The 18510-nt window shown below is 24.9% G+C and overlaps 1 protein-coding gene across 2 annotated transcripts in view; it reads left to right on the plus strand.

Moving 5' to 3' along the window:
* Positions 1 to 13566: 13566 nt before the first annotated feature.
* LOC136985613 (neuroligin-4, X-linked-like) overlaps positions 13567 to 18510 on the plus strand; it is a 173737-nt gene continuing 168793 nt past the window's right edge. Inside the window, exon 1 of one of the 2 annotated variants that reach the window (XM_067282929.1) lies at positions 13567 to 13714. The gene's annotated coding sequence lies outside the window, so the exon portion shown is untranslated. The remainder of the gene's footprint in view (positions 13715 to 18510) is intronic. The other variant, XM_067282930.1, reaches the window with a different exon arrangement.

Raw genomic sequence — 18510 nt, forward strand, 5'->3', positions numbered from 1 at the left:
TGTCTAATTATTAAAACAAGAACATGCCTTTCATTACAATCTACAACGTACTAATGAAACAAAATTCAGCAATTATTTATTGTAACGTCGTCACAATGCCAGGCCACAATTAGAAATATTCATTTAATTTAAAATATATGCTCGCGATCTCAAATTACTAATGTCTTTCCCCAGTACTTCATACTTTTCCTGACAACAACAGAGTCATGCCGGTCATCTATGTAAATTCATTCAGGAAAAATATTTGAATTGAAATCACGCGACTTCCGATCTAGACTGGAAGTTCTTGTGTAGTTAATCAGAGCCTACTGTCCCTATCCCTTGTCGTACCTGGTCTTGTCTTTACATCGTTCTCGAGATTAAGGAAGGACAGACAGACAGACAGTGGGAATTTATAGGTCTACAATTTTTCAAATTGCAGCCTAATAAAAAATGTATAATAGTAAGATTAATATTAAATACAGTGCAGCATTTACGTAAAATAATTATTACAAAATTTTTTTAAAGAAATTCCTTATTTTGCTTCGTTTTGCGTTAGTGTTGATAACGAAATAACTCAATAGCGGACTACAAAAGATCGCTGATAATCGTTATTACGTAAAATTTTCATAATTTCTGAAATTACTACAATCTGAAATCGATTACGGTTAATCAAATTTTCGGATAATTGACGTTCCACTATAAATATAAATATTATATTATAAATAAACCTTCGCTAACCTTTAATAAACTTTCGTCTGGAGCAGTAATTCTTAACCTTTTCCGCTGCTTGCACCTCTTTTGAATTTTTAAAACGTTCTCTTGCACACCCATGAAAAATTCGTTGAGTTTTCTTATTTAACGAGATAAGGTCATTCTATTTTCTAACATGTACCCAATTTTAGCTTAACTTTAGGTACAACTTAATCGAGCAAGAAAGGTTCTTCCCAAAACTGTATTGACACGAATCTCAATAGATGTAAAATTAATAGTGGGTTTTAATGATGTAATAAAATAACAAATGATTTTTTTCAAGTGTTTTATTACAAATTCTATAACTTTAATGCTTTTACAGATGGTTTAAAAATATGTATTTAATTAATAATGCAGTCTCGCATCTCAGGTTAACAATCACTATCATATAAACGTTAAAATATGTTTGTAATATTCTTTAGAAAAAATAGAATTTTATAATAAAATGTTGTTAATTATTGATATAATACGTTTGTAAAATTTTCAAATTTTCTCTTTGGAAAAACTAAAGTTACAGATATGTGAAATTAATACAAAGAAATTAATGATGATAATAGATTAATTATAAATATCTAACAGAAATGTTGTGAAAATAAATTGTAAATTAGAATTAAGTAATTCAGAAGTTTCAATTTATTTCGTTAAATGAATAATTAAATAATCAACGAAAGGTGTTAAAAGAACATCATTTCTAGAGTAATTTACAAATAATGCAAAACACACGTTAATATCGATTTGTTTGATGAAACTAATGAAAAGTAGCATCTTCTTAATTTCATAAAGTTTTATTAAATAATATTTTAATCAAATTTTAAATAATTAACTAATTACTGAAAAGAGACTACTTATATATTTCATTAAATACCTAAAATTTAGTATAATTTTCTAATTATTCTTGATGAGAATAAAAATTGATCTGCCATAATTACATCGGCGTAAAATACATTAACCAACTTGAAACAAAGAGAATAAAAGTTAGAAAAATTTTTAGATAAATAACAAATCTATGCAATGAATGTTGAATACGACATACTAAATTTAAATATAACAATAAATTTAATTAGTATTAAATAACTCGTTAATGATTATTATACAGTTATAAGAATCATAAGTTATATGACTTTTATGCCTAAATATATCAACTTTAATAATCATTAATGAGTTATAATGGTGTTATGTAATAGTTCCTTAGTATCACCGATTATCGTCAAGTTTGCATAAATAATTGGTAAATTTTATAGATTTATATTTATACACTTTCAAATATTTTAAAGTCAAATATTTTGAACAAAACACTTATGTTTTAAATAATGTTTTAAAGTTATAGTCTCTGGATGTCATGGCTCTACTGATTATTCGATGTATGTACAGTAGACCCCCTATAACACGCTAGATAAGTTCCGTGTTCGAATTCATATAACACGGATTCATACAACACGGATTTATATAACACGGAACTTATCTAGCGTGTTATAGGGGTCTACTGTACTGTACCATCGGCTGTACAAAGTCCAAAGATAAACTGTATAAAATTTTATGTAATAAATTTATAATTATATATAAAATCATTATACGATTTCACATTTTATTTTTATTATCCATTCGTGAAATAGTCGAGTTAATAGCAGCTTTTAAATCATAACAACGTTAATATTTGTAGACTAAGATCATGTGAAATAATGAATGAGTCGACCCGGGTTTCCGTTTATATCGTTTGATTTGATTTTTTTCCGAACTATTGAAGTCTCGTTGTATGGACTATTCGGCATTGAAATACGTACTTCCACTAAGAGGCCGGAATCGATTTTTTTCAAGGTGAATTCTCATTTTTCCTGTTGTGTAGCCCGTTTAGACTTTCCATTTGAAAAGCATAAAGAGGCCCTATTTGGACCCGTTTTGGATTGAACTTGCCCGTAATAGAAAGTTGAGACCAACCGAATAGCATGTAATGAACTGATCTTTTGCGCTAACAAAACTAATTTCAAATTAAAACAGATTTAACGAACAGCAAAAATGCTATTTAATAAATTTTATTATTATAAACATGGATTTAATACGAATACTTTTATAATATTACATATTTCAATATAATAGTTTATTTACATCTATTGAAAATATGAAGTGGCCATCACATTGCTTTCTTGATAATATCCTAAATGTAATGAGACGAGAAGCAGAGCATATGACGTCACTGACAGTAAAAAATATCAATAACTTCCGTTTCCGGCATTGAATCATTCTAAAAATTAATAGGTGTCATCGTGTGATGATAATGAACATTCTTTTTTTGTTGTTCGTCGTTTCTGCAATATTTTTATATTATAGTATATATTTAATTAATCACTTATTCATATATAACAATACTAAAACTGGTAGAACATATATACAAATACAAATTAATGACATTGGCATCATTAACATGAATATATATAAAGTAGTAAGAAATATATATACATTAATTTTATTTATTACTGATTGAATTACTTTAAAACTATTTAATAAAGTTAAACATGTCAGTAAACAATAAATGATTAATTTGTGTTAGTTTAACTCAGTTTCTAAACCAGTGAATCACATGATTCCACGTAGGTAAAGAAAGTTATTCCTAAGTAGTGTCATAGAATTCCAATACACTAGAAGGAATTCGTTAACTAAAAACACAGATTTAACGAAAGGAAATAAGTCTTTGTCAAACAAATAAGCGTAATATTAATAACAACAGTTAAAAGAATCAATTTGAGAAATAAACAAATAAATAAAGCACCATAAGTACTGGCAAAGTTCCAATTTAGCCATTAGTAATTCTTCTTTTTTTTTTAAAGAAAAATCCTTCGCAATACTTTTACTTGTATTTTCCTCACTTATCATTTGTTTATGTTTTTTTTTACTGTTTAAAATATTTAACTTACTTTTAAAAAATTTGATCGCGATGTTTAGTATTGTCAAAATTAACAAATTTTTAGAAAATTTAAAAAGATCGGACGAGACTATTGAACTTAATGGTTTTCTGAATATGTGGAATAAGATGCTTTCTTATATTTCTTATTTCTTTGCCTTCGTTGATGCTGCAATTAAAATTCTATTAGTATTTTTGATAGTGGAAAAAAGGGAAAAAAACAAATTCTTACACCATTAGTAATGTTGTGAGATAGTAAAGTTTGTATGAATAGGCAGTTTTACGCAAAAATATCAGTGTTGATATTTTTTACTTTCAATAATAACATAAAAGTTTAAAAAAAAATAAGTTTAACTCACTAATGTTCATTAGATCATTGCATGTTATATTCGTTTAATAAAATATTATATCGGAGAAACATTATTGAACGTTGCTAGATATATTTCAATTTAATCTTTTTCGGTTATTTATGCTTATACAGAATAAATTTAACAGTTTTTACTGTTGATATAATTTACTATAGTTTTAATAAATACATATTCTATGAGAAACTCATAATATAGTGATACTGAGCAGAAGAAAATGCAATATTTTAAAAGGAATTTCCAGTTTAGAGATGTTGACATGAAGTTATTTCAGTGAATGTAAGAAGATATTTATGAAAAATATTTTAAAATATAAAAACTTTTACATTAATACATTTTTAAATTCATTTTCAACGTTTAATAATAAATTTGAATGGAATGAAAAGTTTTTAAAATTAAATAGTTTGTACATTTCTTATACAGAGAAATAATCAGCAATAAAAATATTACGTAAATATCTTGAGAAAACACCAATTAAAGTTATTAAAGTTACTTTAATTTTAATTTATTTAAATTAAAGCTTATAATCAATACATTTATAAAAATTATTTCATGATTCTATGAAGATTAAAAATAAGCAGAACATAAAGTGTAAATTGAGAGCTCAATAATATTTATATTTTAATAAATATTAGATATTAAGTCGTAGAGTTTGAAAAATGTTAAGAACAGGAACATTATAGTAAAAATTATTACAGGAAATTTTGAGTCAAAATTCTGATTTTATTGAGCGAAACAAAGTGCTAGTAATAAATTTTAAAAATTCCCATATATATATATATACACTAAAATATCTTATATATACAGTAAAGTTTATATATAACATATACTGCATATCTGACTATATAACTAAAAAATATACATATTTGACTATATAAAATATATAAATGTTTGGTTTAATAAATCGAATGTGAGAATGTTTTCAAGGAAATTTATAAAAAGTTTTCGAGAAGCAATATATTTTGAGATATATTTACAATCTAACAGTCTATATTTCAAGGATACTGAAAAATTTCCATATTATATTTGGGTTTCATGTTTATAATAGAATTTTTTGTTCGAAAATAGTTCTATTTTTCAATAAGAGAAAAAAAACTTAATGTTTTTGATTGATGTTTTTATTAAGAGAAATATATGAAATATCAAAATTGGCGAGGAATTAGGCGAGGACACATGAAAATATTGCGTGAAAAATTTACAATGTGTATTTTCCAATAATTTTCTAACAAAAATTTAGTAAAATAAAACATAGATTGCTCCATATTATTAAATGAATTACACAGAAAAGAATGTTGTGGGTTTAAATAATTTTCAAGAAAATCTTAAAATAAGAAACAACTTCTAAAACATTAAATTCAACTAATTCTTCAAGTTAAAACTATAACTTATACTTTATAAATATAAAACTTTTACCTTCAATAAATTACGTCTTTCACTAGATTAATTAACACGTTTAAATAGTCAAATAAAAATAAATGCAATTATTATAGTAAACTAATTATTTTTATTTAAAAATGTTCAAAATTGCAAGAATTTTGTAATTAAATTTACGAATACATACTCTAAGTCACGATCGCTTTATAATAAACTTGTTTGTTAATTGAATAATTTCCTGTTAAGAAAGTTCTGGTAATAATTCTAAAAAAATTAATAAGCTACGTGTTAGTTTAAGAAAGATAATTAATAATATTAATCAATTAAATTCTGTCAGTATTTTGTGATAATGGCTGTGTAGTAATTTATATTAAGAAAATGATTTAGCGTGTTATTCACGAATATTTACAGAATTACTTAATTTAGTCATTTTTCTTATTTATTAAAAACCGTTTTTTTTTTCCTTGTTAAATTTCTGCATTCTTAAAATTAGGTCAAGAGGGTGTTTTCTGATGCTCTTATATATTTATTATAACAAAAAAATAGGTCAAAAGAGTACTTATTTTATAAATTAGCCCATAAAAAATATATGGAGCAAAAAATCTTGATTCTAATAAAACAGAATAGTTGCTATTATGTCTGGTGCAACTAAGTTTTTTTTTCCAGAGGAAACTCTTAGAGACCCTTTTTTTATAATTATAAGTAATCTTCTTTAAGTAAACAGATAAAACTTATTTATTTATAATAATGCAAAAATACTTTTAAATATTTTCTTCTTTAATTATTTATACGCAAATAAAATTTAAATACTGATTACATATTAAACAATTAATTACAGATAATTGTGATAAAGTAAGAAAGTGAGAATTTAAACAAAATATTTATTACTATATTTATTACCTATAATTAAAAATATTCTTCTCTCCATCAAAATAATTTAGGCTACATAATTATTTTTGAATTTTTGTTATAAAAACTTTAAAAATATATTTAATAAAATATCTTAAATATATTACTACAACTGCTAAATTTACATTAATTTACAGCTACAAAATATTGCTAACTAACTTATTTTTGTATATATTTTATTGTATTTTTAATCTTAATTTCAATAAAATTTCTAAATTGATAATCAATTATTTTTTCAGAAAAAATAAAAATAATTTATGTAAATGTTTGCATTATAATTATCTAATTATTAATGTATTATATTATAATATTTAAAAAAAATTTGTAATAAATGTATTGCAAAAAATTACATTTTTTACATACAAAAATTGATTTTTTTTTAGATGTTTTTCCATTGCATAACTAATCGTGTAGATATCCTACATTAGCGAAGAAAAGAAAATCGAAAAGAAGTATCCAATGTCTGCAATGGACTAGTTAAGTGTCCCTCAGATTAACAAGATCAATAGAATTTCTTGTTGGAACTAATCACTTGAAGGACATGTTCCGAATCCATTCATTACATTACCCAGGAGATACAAGTAATTCAATATAAGCATAACAAGACTACATAAAAAGTATGCACACTATCGGAAATTACGTTTTCTTTTGCAACTATTCAACTATTGGAATAGTGTTTTTGTAACGCTGTTTAATTTCAAGCATTTTTAGTAAATTGCCTTGTAAATTGAAATCATTGAATTTTCTTACAAAACAACAATTATCTTAAAAACTTAAAAAAAACCAATGCTAAACCTTTGTAATTTATTTCCTTTAAAAATCATTTAATTCCTATATTTATTGACAAAAAAAAACCTCTAAAAACTAGCGACATTTTACTCGGTCAATTTTGAAAAATACAAAATACTTATTTTACTTACAATATTTATTAATATTCTAGAAACACGTAATTTCTTTTTGTTTATAATTCTAGAATAATTTCATTTTTTAGAAAAAAATATTTATAATTAAGCAAATACAATTTAAAATGTATGAGCTATTACATAAGCATTAAATCCAACTCTGAAAACTCATTATGCAAAGAATTTCGAAAAAATAAAACGATATTTTTTTTAAATGTTTCCGCTTAGAATGTTGTTCTTATCTTTTAAAGATTTGTCCCATTTTTTTAATTTTTTTTTTCATTTTTATTTTATTGAATTTTAAGAAATGAAAACAGTTGCTATTTTTTTTAAATACAATAATTAATACTTTAAGAATTTAAACAAAAAAAAAATGATTTTAAAGATATTCAAAGTCATAACAGAAAAACTAAAAGCACTGTTTTTAAACTGTGAATAAGTCTCAAATTAATAAATAAGAAATAAAAGATATTCTGTTGATAAGATTTTATGCAAACAAGTTTATTATTTTTAATATTTTTATTTGAGTTATTTGGAATTTATAAAGAAAAAACAAATCTGTTTCTTCAGTGAAGTGACATGACTATAAATTTAATGTAAATGATAAAGTATTAAGTGATTTAATCATTTAATAATACAGTATAAACTCTTGAATTTCACATTTAATAATTTAGAGAATAGTAAACCTTACATATTTTTTATTCATTCTTTTATACTCGTATTTAAAAAATATTTTAAAAAACAAATAAGAATAAACCTTTTCCTGTTTTTGCAATTTTTTAAATGACACATTAATAGTGTATTATTATATTAATGAGGCTGTAATAAATGATGACAATACCCACATTTTTACATTAATCAATCAGGTAATTTTTTTAATATAAAGTAACATTTTTGGTCGTTTGCGGATCTTCATCAGGTTTAGTTATAACAGGGAGAAAAAAATTTGCAAAATTTGAAGAAATATAATTCGAATAAATTTATCAGTTTTTAAGTCTAATCGTATGAGTTTTGCAAGTGATTAAGTAGAAGAATAATGATAAATAAACTGCCTACAAAAGTTCAGATAGTTTGAAACAGATTCGAATCCCTTATGGTGACACACTCACTTCCTATTCTGGTCATAGATTTAGATCTTAAAAATATATATATATATATTATTAATGTTAATTCTAATCAATTTTATTAGAAAATTAATTCATTTATTATGCAATATTAATGTTGAGATTCAAATCTTGTCGTCGCCAGGAGAAGCTATGAAACTCCTTTGTTCATATATATATATGTGTTACGTCTTGGACCCACTCTCTTGTCCCTTTTGTCACATTTAGAATAGCATCTGTAAATTTCGGGTAGATCGAGTTGTATAGATTTGTATGTACTATGTTTTTTATGTACTGTATCTATCTTGAGTAATCCCGTTGATCTTCAAATAAACCTGTTTTCTGATTACAGAGACCATTTATTGAGTTATTAAGCAACATTAAATTTAATAATTAATTATACATAAATAAATAAAAACAAATAAGCGTGTAAATAATTAATAAGTTATGAGATTAGAGTTTATCGAGAATAACTACAAGTTATATAATATTTATAAAATTATTAAATTTTTATTTTACTATTTACATAGCCTATATTTAAACAGCATCTCAACTTTAAATTAAAATATATAATTAATACAGTAACAAATTTATTATTGTTTTCTGCTTTTGTTCTTCTGATTTTGCTAACAATAAATCTAGGAGATTAGAAATGATTACTAAATTGTGAAATAATAACTTCGTTAAATGTCATACTTTTAATATTTATAAGTATCTAAGTATTAAAATATTATTTCACGATTGATCGTCTAATTATGTATAAAAGAAGATACGATAGCAAAGACAATTGAATTAGCTTTTTGTAAATTTTGGATTGAATTGAATTGATAGGATAAGGCAATGCAACACAATGGCGACCTGCCAAGAGGGATTCTTCCAGGAAGACTTTCTATGAAAAACTGGTGTCTACTTAGATGTTATACACGTAAAGAAGAAACTCCACGTGGCCAGTCCATTGGTCAGGCGTGAGCCCATCACCCTTCAGTAGTTTCATCCACTCGGCCACTGATGAGCGTTTTGTAAATTTTGAATAATTATAATACAAAATCAAGAATTCTGATCATTTACGTTTAATGTGTTTAATTGAATAATTAAATTGTAAAATATGAAAGGTTATAGTTTAATGATAATTAAGACAATTATTAAATATCATTTTAAGAATGAAGAATTTTTTTTTAATGGCTTCTTTTTGACAAATGCTTATGGAGATTTAAAATTTTCTCGCAAATCCTAGCAATCAATGAGATAAAGATTTAGTGAAAATGATAATTCCCTACTGAATTCATTCTTCTTTTCTTGCTATAAAGTAAAACTCTTTTCTATCTACAGCTGTAGAATTATAAATGGTCTATAAAATTTAACACTGGCATGAATACAATTTCCAACAAGAACAAGAGTAGTCTCTGTTGAAAGAAACCATATATTTTACTTGATATCCATTGAGTTTTTCCAAAAAAAAAGAAAAGGTAATGTTCTACACTTTGTTCTAAATTATCAAACAGATCATTTCTAAAACATTTTAATGAATAAAAATGTTAAATTTTCTTGATTGTGTACGCTGTCTTGACAATTAATTAAATTTCAATTATGTAAACTTATTTTAATGAGATTCTTTTCTTATGAAAAAATGTTGTACGAGAAAAAATATTAATGATTTATGAACATTTTGAACTTAGTGTTATATCAGACAATTTATTTATTTTTTTAAAATTATACATAAACGAAAAATTATGTATTTTTATTTTGATACTTTCCATTATGAAATTAAAATAATTAAATAAAGTAATATTTAATAACATATTAAAAAATTTCATCTACAGAAAATGTTTTAAAATTAAATTTTACATGTATATAACTTTAATATAATTTAGTTAAAATATTAAAATTGCTATTCCATATTACGTTTTACTCAATGAATAAAAAATGCAATAAAATCTTTTACTGTAAGCAACGTTTATACTTTATTTAAATACAGGATAACTCAGGAGTAGGACGATAAAATATAGCGTAGAACTATAATATAAAACTGTATCTTAATAAATTTACTAATGTTGAGTTGAACATTCATCAAATATCATCCGTGGATTGCTTTTATAACTCTAGAAATCTTTTTGAAACCAGTGACTACTATAAATTGAACTATAAATCTTTAAATCTATAAATCGAACTTAACATGTCATCTCGCTCCTCCCAGACAATATCAACGTGTAATCTCTAATATGTCACTACAATCCGCCCTATCCTCAATCATGTTTTCACCTTTGATAGCAACGATTACAAGTTGAGGTAAAATATTGCAGAATAAAGTCTATTTTTCTGATATACAAATCACCTTCTATATCTTCCATTAACGTTATTTGCAATAATAAAAACGTTTTAAAATTTTTAATTAAGATTTATGTTGTGTTTATTTGTAATTACACATAAAAAAGTGTAGAATGTATAGAAGAATTTCTTAAAAACGTAATATGTTGCAGATTTTCTATTTGAAATATTTTCTTAAACTAGATTTTATTTTTTTATAGAAAACATTATCTCTAGATGGATGTTAATTAAGATTTTTTCAATGTTATATCTACATATAAGCAACCTTTTTATAGGTTGTTTACAATAACAAAACTTTTAAATTGCTGAATAGATTTAACTTATCACAGCCTCAAAAAAAGTTTTATATGATAAAAACAATAATTCGTTTTCTCTTAAATTTATTAAAAGAAAATAAAGTGAGAAAAATATATTTTTTCCCCCCTGAAGAAATCCTTAATTTTTTAAAAATCGGAACATTTTGCAACTTTTTTTCTTAACCTATTCTTAAATCTCTAAAACCTGAATAATATTAAGACAGATAATTATATTATTTTTAATAGCATAAACTATATTTCACAAAAAACAACTTTGAAATGTTTGTTTATATATTATCCAATCGTATTATAAAGCTTTATAAACTCTGTATTAAATTGCATTAAAGTTTATAATATATACATATATATTATAAAAGCTCTTAACATTAACTAAAATGTAAATAATAAACATGTAATATTGAGCTAAAAATTATCAGATCAATCTACATTTCTGCATTACAAATGAAATCGTCCACAAGCGAACAACTGTATGTTCGTTTGTTTTATTTCAGCGATAGTTTTATGTAATGAATTCAGATTCATATAAATAATGACAAACAAAGTTTAGAATAAAATAAAGAAGAAACAGTACATTAAAGTGAAAGAAAAACATATGTTTAATGAAAGCCCAACTAAGGATGAGAATGTAAGAAGGAGAAGAATAAGAAAGCGTTACATCAAGTATAACAAATTAAACACAATTCCTTATAAAACGCAGATAAAACTTTCAGTTTTACTCTAGTACTTTTATGCCTCGCGCAATAATGGATGGCAAAACTGCATAACTAAAAGTTATACCAAAGCCACTATCCATCATACAAGCCTATCTGAGTTAATTTATTTTCTCATCCATTACGGACTCAAACAGTGGAAATGTTCCGCCAGAGGTCTCGCCAGATCTTCGTTATCTACAGGAAGTTGTGCTACACCGCCTCATTTCCGCTCCGCCATCTTGTCAATGAGAAACTTGCAGGTTCGTAAATTACGTCGGGAGATATGTATCTGATACGTACAACCGTTTAGCTAGGAAAGTGCCTACCCACTAGTTTTAATAACATTCGTAAATAATAATAAGCTTATCTATTTAATTAAAATATGTTTAAACTGTTTAATAAAATCATAAACCTTTCTGATGTGCGTCATTTTGTTGATATTGGATTAAATTTAGATGATGATAAACCGGTGATTACTATTGTATAGAAGGAAAGTTGTTAATTTATGTTTACGTAATTATGTCACAAGATGAGATTAATGATTGAGGTTTTATATTCGGTAGTCTATAAGCAAAACTCTTTTATGACTATTTTAAAGCGGTTTGTTTATTGTATTTTTTAATTTTATTCAAATTTTAATTTCTAACTTTTTATGTGAAACACTAAATTAAACTTAAAATATGCCGAAAGGATTAAATAATACATTCTTATATTCACACACAAAGTTTATGTATAAAAAATAACTTACGTAAAAAGATTTTTTAAATAATTTCTTTCTAATTTAAGCAAAAATATAAATTCTTATAAAAATTTCGAATTCAATGTTACGTCTAAGAACAAAAATCACAGTGCAGATTCTAATTTACTGATTGTAATTTATTTTTATAAAGAAAACGTATTGTTCTCTCTACATGCAATATTTCATAGCCCATTTATATAGGAAATAGTAGAAACTCAACCCTGTGAGCGAGCAAATGACTTGTAATAACTGCTCCAATTATGTGTTCATTAGATGCTCGTGGTATTCTGTTTCATTCATTTTTTTGGTTCGAGGCACTATTGTAATAATTTTGTACAATAAATTATATTTATTTGTAATAACGTTCTTCAGATATTGCTAGTAAACCACTAACATAAATATTTACTGATGCATATTTCATGATTTTGATTATTTCTAACTCCTACAAGAATGGACCTTTGCCAATGAAATTTTGCATATAGAGAGAATAATACCTCCGCTTTATAAAATGAAATACAATCCTTTGGTTAAGATTTGTACTGGGTCATGATTTTGGTTGCAAGTGTAGTGTTGTATCTTTACACGTGCGAGTACGTACTGCACCTGAGTATACACACATATGACCTGTATACTCAGGTACGTATACATATGTTTAGTATACATTTTTATAGGGCAAATATATATAATAAAATAGTATAGTTTAAATTGCTAGAAGAAAACCTTCCTAAAACGTATCGAAGTCTTTACAGTAATATAAGAATTTATCAGAAAAACTATTTATTATTAAAATAAAAATTTCAAGTTGTTAGTTCATTGAAGATTATTAAAGATACAAATGTTAATATATTAAATAAAAGAAAATTTGTTTTTGTAATATTAATAAAATAGTAATAATGATTAATTTATATAAATGTCTGTTTACAAATATAATTTTCACATTAAATAAAGATACGAAACTATTCAATTTATTTTTAATTTATAAAAAAATGCATTAAGCCAAACAATTTTCTGATATTAAAGACAATTTAACATATTTATCCTTACAATGCATTTATGATATTAAAAGATTTTATAAAAATTTAGATATTAAAAGCAAGCTCATTGATTTAATGTTTCTAAACGCAAGTTATTAAAAAAAAAGTCATTTAGTTGACTGCAATAACTCTGTCAGATATGAGTACTTACAAGATGGGACATTATTCACTGGAGGCAGAATAGACTGAATCTAGCTTGAACTGAAGCATTAGAGCTTAACCTACTTGCCAGTTAATTAACATGCATACACATGCAGCAATAACTTTCTTTGCTCTGTCACACTAGTAAAAGGTAAAACCATAAAAGCGAAGCATCGGATTTAATGGTATGAAAATATTGTTCTAGTTATCTGAGATAAACCCCGAGTAGTCGTTAGTGATGCAAATAGTCTTTCGCTAATTAAGAAAATCTTATTTGATTTTTCAAAGTAAAATAAAAACGCTATTTTTGTATTCATAACCTCCGTGGAGTTCTTCAAAATCCTGATTAATGCCGAGTTGTTTTCATTTTGTAAATCCACTTAAACAGTACTCTTACATAAGCCAACAGCAATTTGATAGCTTTAAGGGGGTGGGTAGTTAGTTTCAAAGAAAGTAATTTATTAAGAAACATTTTTAGAACGGAATTTTAGTAGTGGAAGTAGTTTTTTTATAATTATATATAGTTTTGAATTAAAAAATTTAAATTAATATAGATTTAATAAGACGGTAAATTTAGTTGGTTTGGTTTTACTTTTAATATAAATCTTTTAGCCAGATTTATTATTTAAATAATTAGACTTTTAAAATGTTCAGGTATTATTAAATGAGCTTTATTATTTCATGAAAATTTTAATTAAAATTTTTATTTATATTTATTTTGTATAATTTTTTTCAATATTATTTTATTCCTTTTATTTAAAAAAAATTAAATAAAAAACTGATTTTAAAGTTCTTATATTTTACAGTTTTCTGCATATTTTAATTAGACTCTTAAAGTAGATTTAATATTTTTCTTCATAACATTTTTTATGCCGTCTTCTAAGAAATTTAATTTTACTCCACAGGATATGACATGGACTTACAAGAAGAAAGTTGTAGAGTATTATTTTGAAAATACAGAAGTTTGTTAAGCATATTTAACCTTTATGATGCAAATTTTAGTAAGTTATTTTATATCGTTTTCATTCTCGAAGACTTCATTCGACTCATACAAATACACTAGAATAAATTTTGGTGAAGTATCAAGGTATATAAGATTCTTACGAAGTTATAAATATTCTTTGGCATTTGCAACTTTTGTTAAGCTACTTTCGTTTTATTATCCATAAGTTTTTACGCATGGTGCACATGCAAATTTTAGTAGGTACTTGCAGTGTTATACTTAACAATTTTAACTTTGTTAGCATGCAATTTTGAACGTTTGTTTAGTATCCTCATTTTAGAAAGTTAAGAGATCAACTTTTTAATAGCCACATATGAATATTTTAAAACTTCAAAAGAAGAAAATAGTCTCTGAAATTCTAAGAATTATCATTTTTGGTATTTAGCGAAGAGTGAAATTGCAATTCGTCATACTTATTACTCTCTGTAACGAATACATTTTGCATAACATTAGTGTTCAATCAGAACTTTTAGCTATGGCTAATCATCATCATCACTTTCGTTTGAGAAGTTATGAGGTGAAGAAGCTACACGATAGAGCTTAATTATCGCTTTTAATATTAGAAAAGATTTTGGATGGGAATATAATCTAACTGATGTAGAGTTAATCTATTTGTTGTAAACAATTGGACAGATCGAAGCCTATCTCTAGAGACAAATTCTTCAGCCATTTAATGTACTTCGAGCCCCTCTCGGGAACGCTACGAGCAATGTCGTTTACTTTAGCGAGGAGGTCGTAACTACCTGTTTAATGTGGTTTTCTCTAGTGGGATATTTGTGACCCGCAACAATGTCGTGGTTGGTATTTTACACAACTTTAATCACTTTCCTTTTCTGAATTTTACGCGAATAGCTATAAAATTTCTTCTTGTGTTTTATGTTAAATAGTTTCTTACTGTTCAGAATTAAAATATTGTCGATAAGACATCAGTTTTTTGATGGCTTAAATTTATTATTAAAAAAAAGAACGTTGAATGTTCACAAACATTCAGAATTTACAGTTTAAAAAAAAATCTAGAAGAAAAAAGTTTCGAATAATAAAATATATAATAAATTTATTAAATTTAAAAAAAAGTAATAGAAGTAGATAAATGATTAATGATTTTGGTCGTTTTAAAATGTTAAGATATTTAATCGGTAATGGTTTTTCTTTTCTAAAGATGATTGTATTTTAATAACTTTAGCATCGAATGATATTCCGATAATTTCTTAATAATAATCCGTAGATTTTTAAAATTAAAAGTACTTTTAACGTATGATTTAAAATTGAGTGCTGAGTTAAACAAGTCTTAAGAGCCTTTCTTTAACACAAAAAATAAATATATTATTTTCGAAAAAAAATATTGCAATATTTACTCTGAAAGAATACATACCAGATATTTTCTTATGTCACCTTTTGAAATATATTTTCTGATTTTATAGACTCCCTTCAGCAATTCTATCGTGACCTGAAGCATGTCGAGTAATCTCTTTTGATCGTCTTCAAAAATTTCTTGGTATCTATTTGATTTTGGATTGAATGAATTGAACGGGAATTGGATATCAATTGTTTCCAACCGTCATATTTGTCAGATGTATCAAAAGATGACTTTGTTTTGATTCTCAGATTGAAATCTCTCCCGAATAGGAGACGCTTTAAAGATCAAGAAAATGTTAAGAATTGTGAAATAAAGAAAAACAGAGCTTTTCTATTGTATTTTATTTTATTTGAAGATGTTAATGTAAGATAATTAAAAAGGAAAATGTTTTAGGAACTTTCTAAAATACATACTTCATAAGATTTTAAGCTATTAATAAATATGTATTTCATTTTAATTAACCATAAATGACCATAGTTATATATTATTATATATACTCACACGTATTTTTATATAACTGATAATAACTTTTAAATAAGTTTGTTTGATGAAAAACATTTCGAATTGCGAAGAAATAAAGCTAAACTATTTAATGTAACAAAAATAATCATTTATAGGTCAATCCTTTTATTTAATTATATTTAAATAAACAGAATTTCTATGTAATTGCATTTAAGCTTTTTATACTTGATGGAACGAAGAGTATTTTCTCATGACTTTTTATTTCATATTAATATCAATTTTTTAAATTTAATTAAAAATTATTTATGACACGTTAAAAAATTAATTTTATCCTAGCAATAATGTTACAATGGAAGAGCTTAGATAACAATTTATATCCAATAAATTCATCCTAATTCGTCGTTATCTGTTGTTTCTCGTTTGGAAGGTATTATTACTCCCCAGCTTACATCATTCAATGTAAATAGAGTTGTTAAAACGTTATTGCTATTTCTTCGAAGTATGAAAACATTAATACAGTTGAATTTTTTAGTAATAATAATAATAATAAAAGGAATTATTCTGAATGCTTGGGTGATTTTGATCGATAAATTACGTGATCAAGTCCTTCCAAGTGTCCACTCTGTCCAGTCCACATAAAATGATTCGAATGTCTGGCAGTCGTCCAATAAATCAATAGGAGGAAACGGAATATTGTTGAACAGTTTTCACATTTTTCGCCACACTATTTCATTGAATGTATCAAAACTCCGTTATTGTTAGTTTCTTCTACTAGCAGATAACAGCCATTAAATTGATATTACTAGTTTCATTAAAATTTTTAACATTTCAATTTTATCATTCAGAAAAAAAATGTCAAATAAATATCTTTAAAAACACTGTGGTTTTATTTTATTTTTAATTAATTTTTAGAAATTAAAAAGCTTAAAAAATGTTATTTACTTCAAAAATTAATTTATGGATATTGAAATGAAAAAGTAATTCCAAATGATTTCCTAATTTATGGATGAAAATTTTAATAAATAATAAGTAAGAATGATAAATAGTTGTTTATATTTTTAAATAATAATTGTCATATCAAATGGTAAAAATAAATTAAAGCTTGTATAAGAATTGATAACGCTCGAGGTTTTAATTAACTGCTAATTGTCAAAAATTACTTTTAATAAATTACAAAAAATTATAGTATAAATATATATAAGTATTTTCAGCGATAACTTATTACTAGATATAAAATATTTTTGTCGTAATATGAAATTTTTCATCATCTTGTTGCCTGTGTCATAACCGGTGTCGAAGGTATTGTTATCAGCTATTGTTCATCGATACAAGTGCGCTCATGAGAAACTTTCTCGACCAAAATCGATCCAGAAGTCAACTTCGAGGGGCCATAATTCGGCAGGGGAGTACCAAAAGCCAAATTCTCGCCTTAGGACTTGATGAGTTGGGAGTTTGGAGAAAGAAAAGCCTATTGAACGGGTTCAGCATTGTAGTTGTGTTTGCTTCAACACAATTTCCTCTTTGTTACACAGCCGTCAAGTCCATAGATTTTTTTCTACCAATCGAATTTACGACATAGCTTGGTATAAGCTCTACTTGCAACCGCAAACTCTCAAGCAAATCAATCGCTCTTTTGCTTCTGAAAACTTTCCATTATCTACATTTGACTTTCCCTGTAAAACTTCGATACAAAACTTTTAGTTAGAGTTAAAAATGTAGAGTTTTGTAAACAAAATAATTCATTGATTACCATTATAAAAAATTCTGCCTTCTAGTTCGAAAATTTTAGAAAAAAAACCCCAATTAAACTGATTAAGTAATCTTTACATCAAAGAAAAAAAAGTTGCAACTCTTTTATAATTAATTTTTTGTATATTCTAAGATCTAGTTACTAAATATAAGTTTAAATTTTTTTTACAAACATTTTAATTAGTTTTTTAAGGTAATAAATGTTATATCCGTAAAGTTGTCTATGGTTATATAATAATAAATTATATTAGTAATTAAATGGAATTTAAAGTAGTTATTATAAATAAATTATTATGACAGATCTATACAGATATCTTCCTTAATAATTTATAGAATTAATGAAGATTATTGTATTGATCTGTCATAATAATTTATAGATCAAGTATAGAAATTAATGTTTATTCTCTAAT

Source organism: Centruroides vittatus, unplaced genomic scaffold (genome assembly GCF_030686945.1).
Source record: "Centruroides vittatus isolate TY-2023 unplaced genomic scaffold, ASM3068694v2 contig_973, whole genome shotgun sequence".
In the NCBI taxonomy this organism is placed as follows: domain Eukaryota; kingdom Metazoa; phylum Arthropoda; class Arachnida; order Scorpiones; family Buthidae; genus Centruroides; species Centruroides vittatus.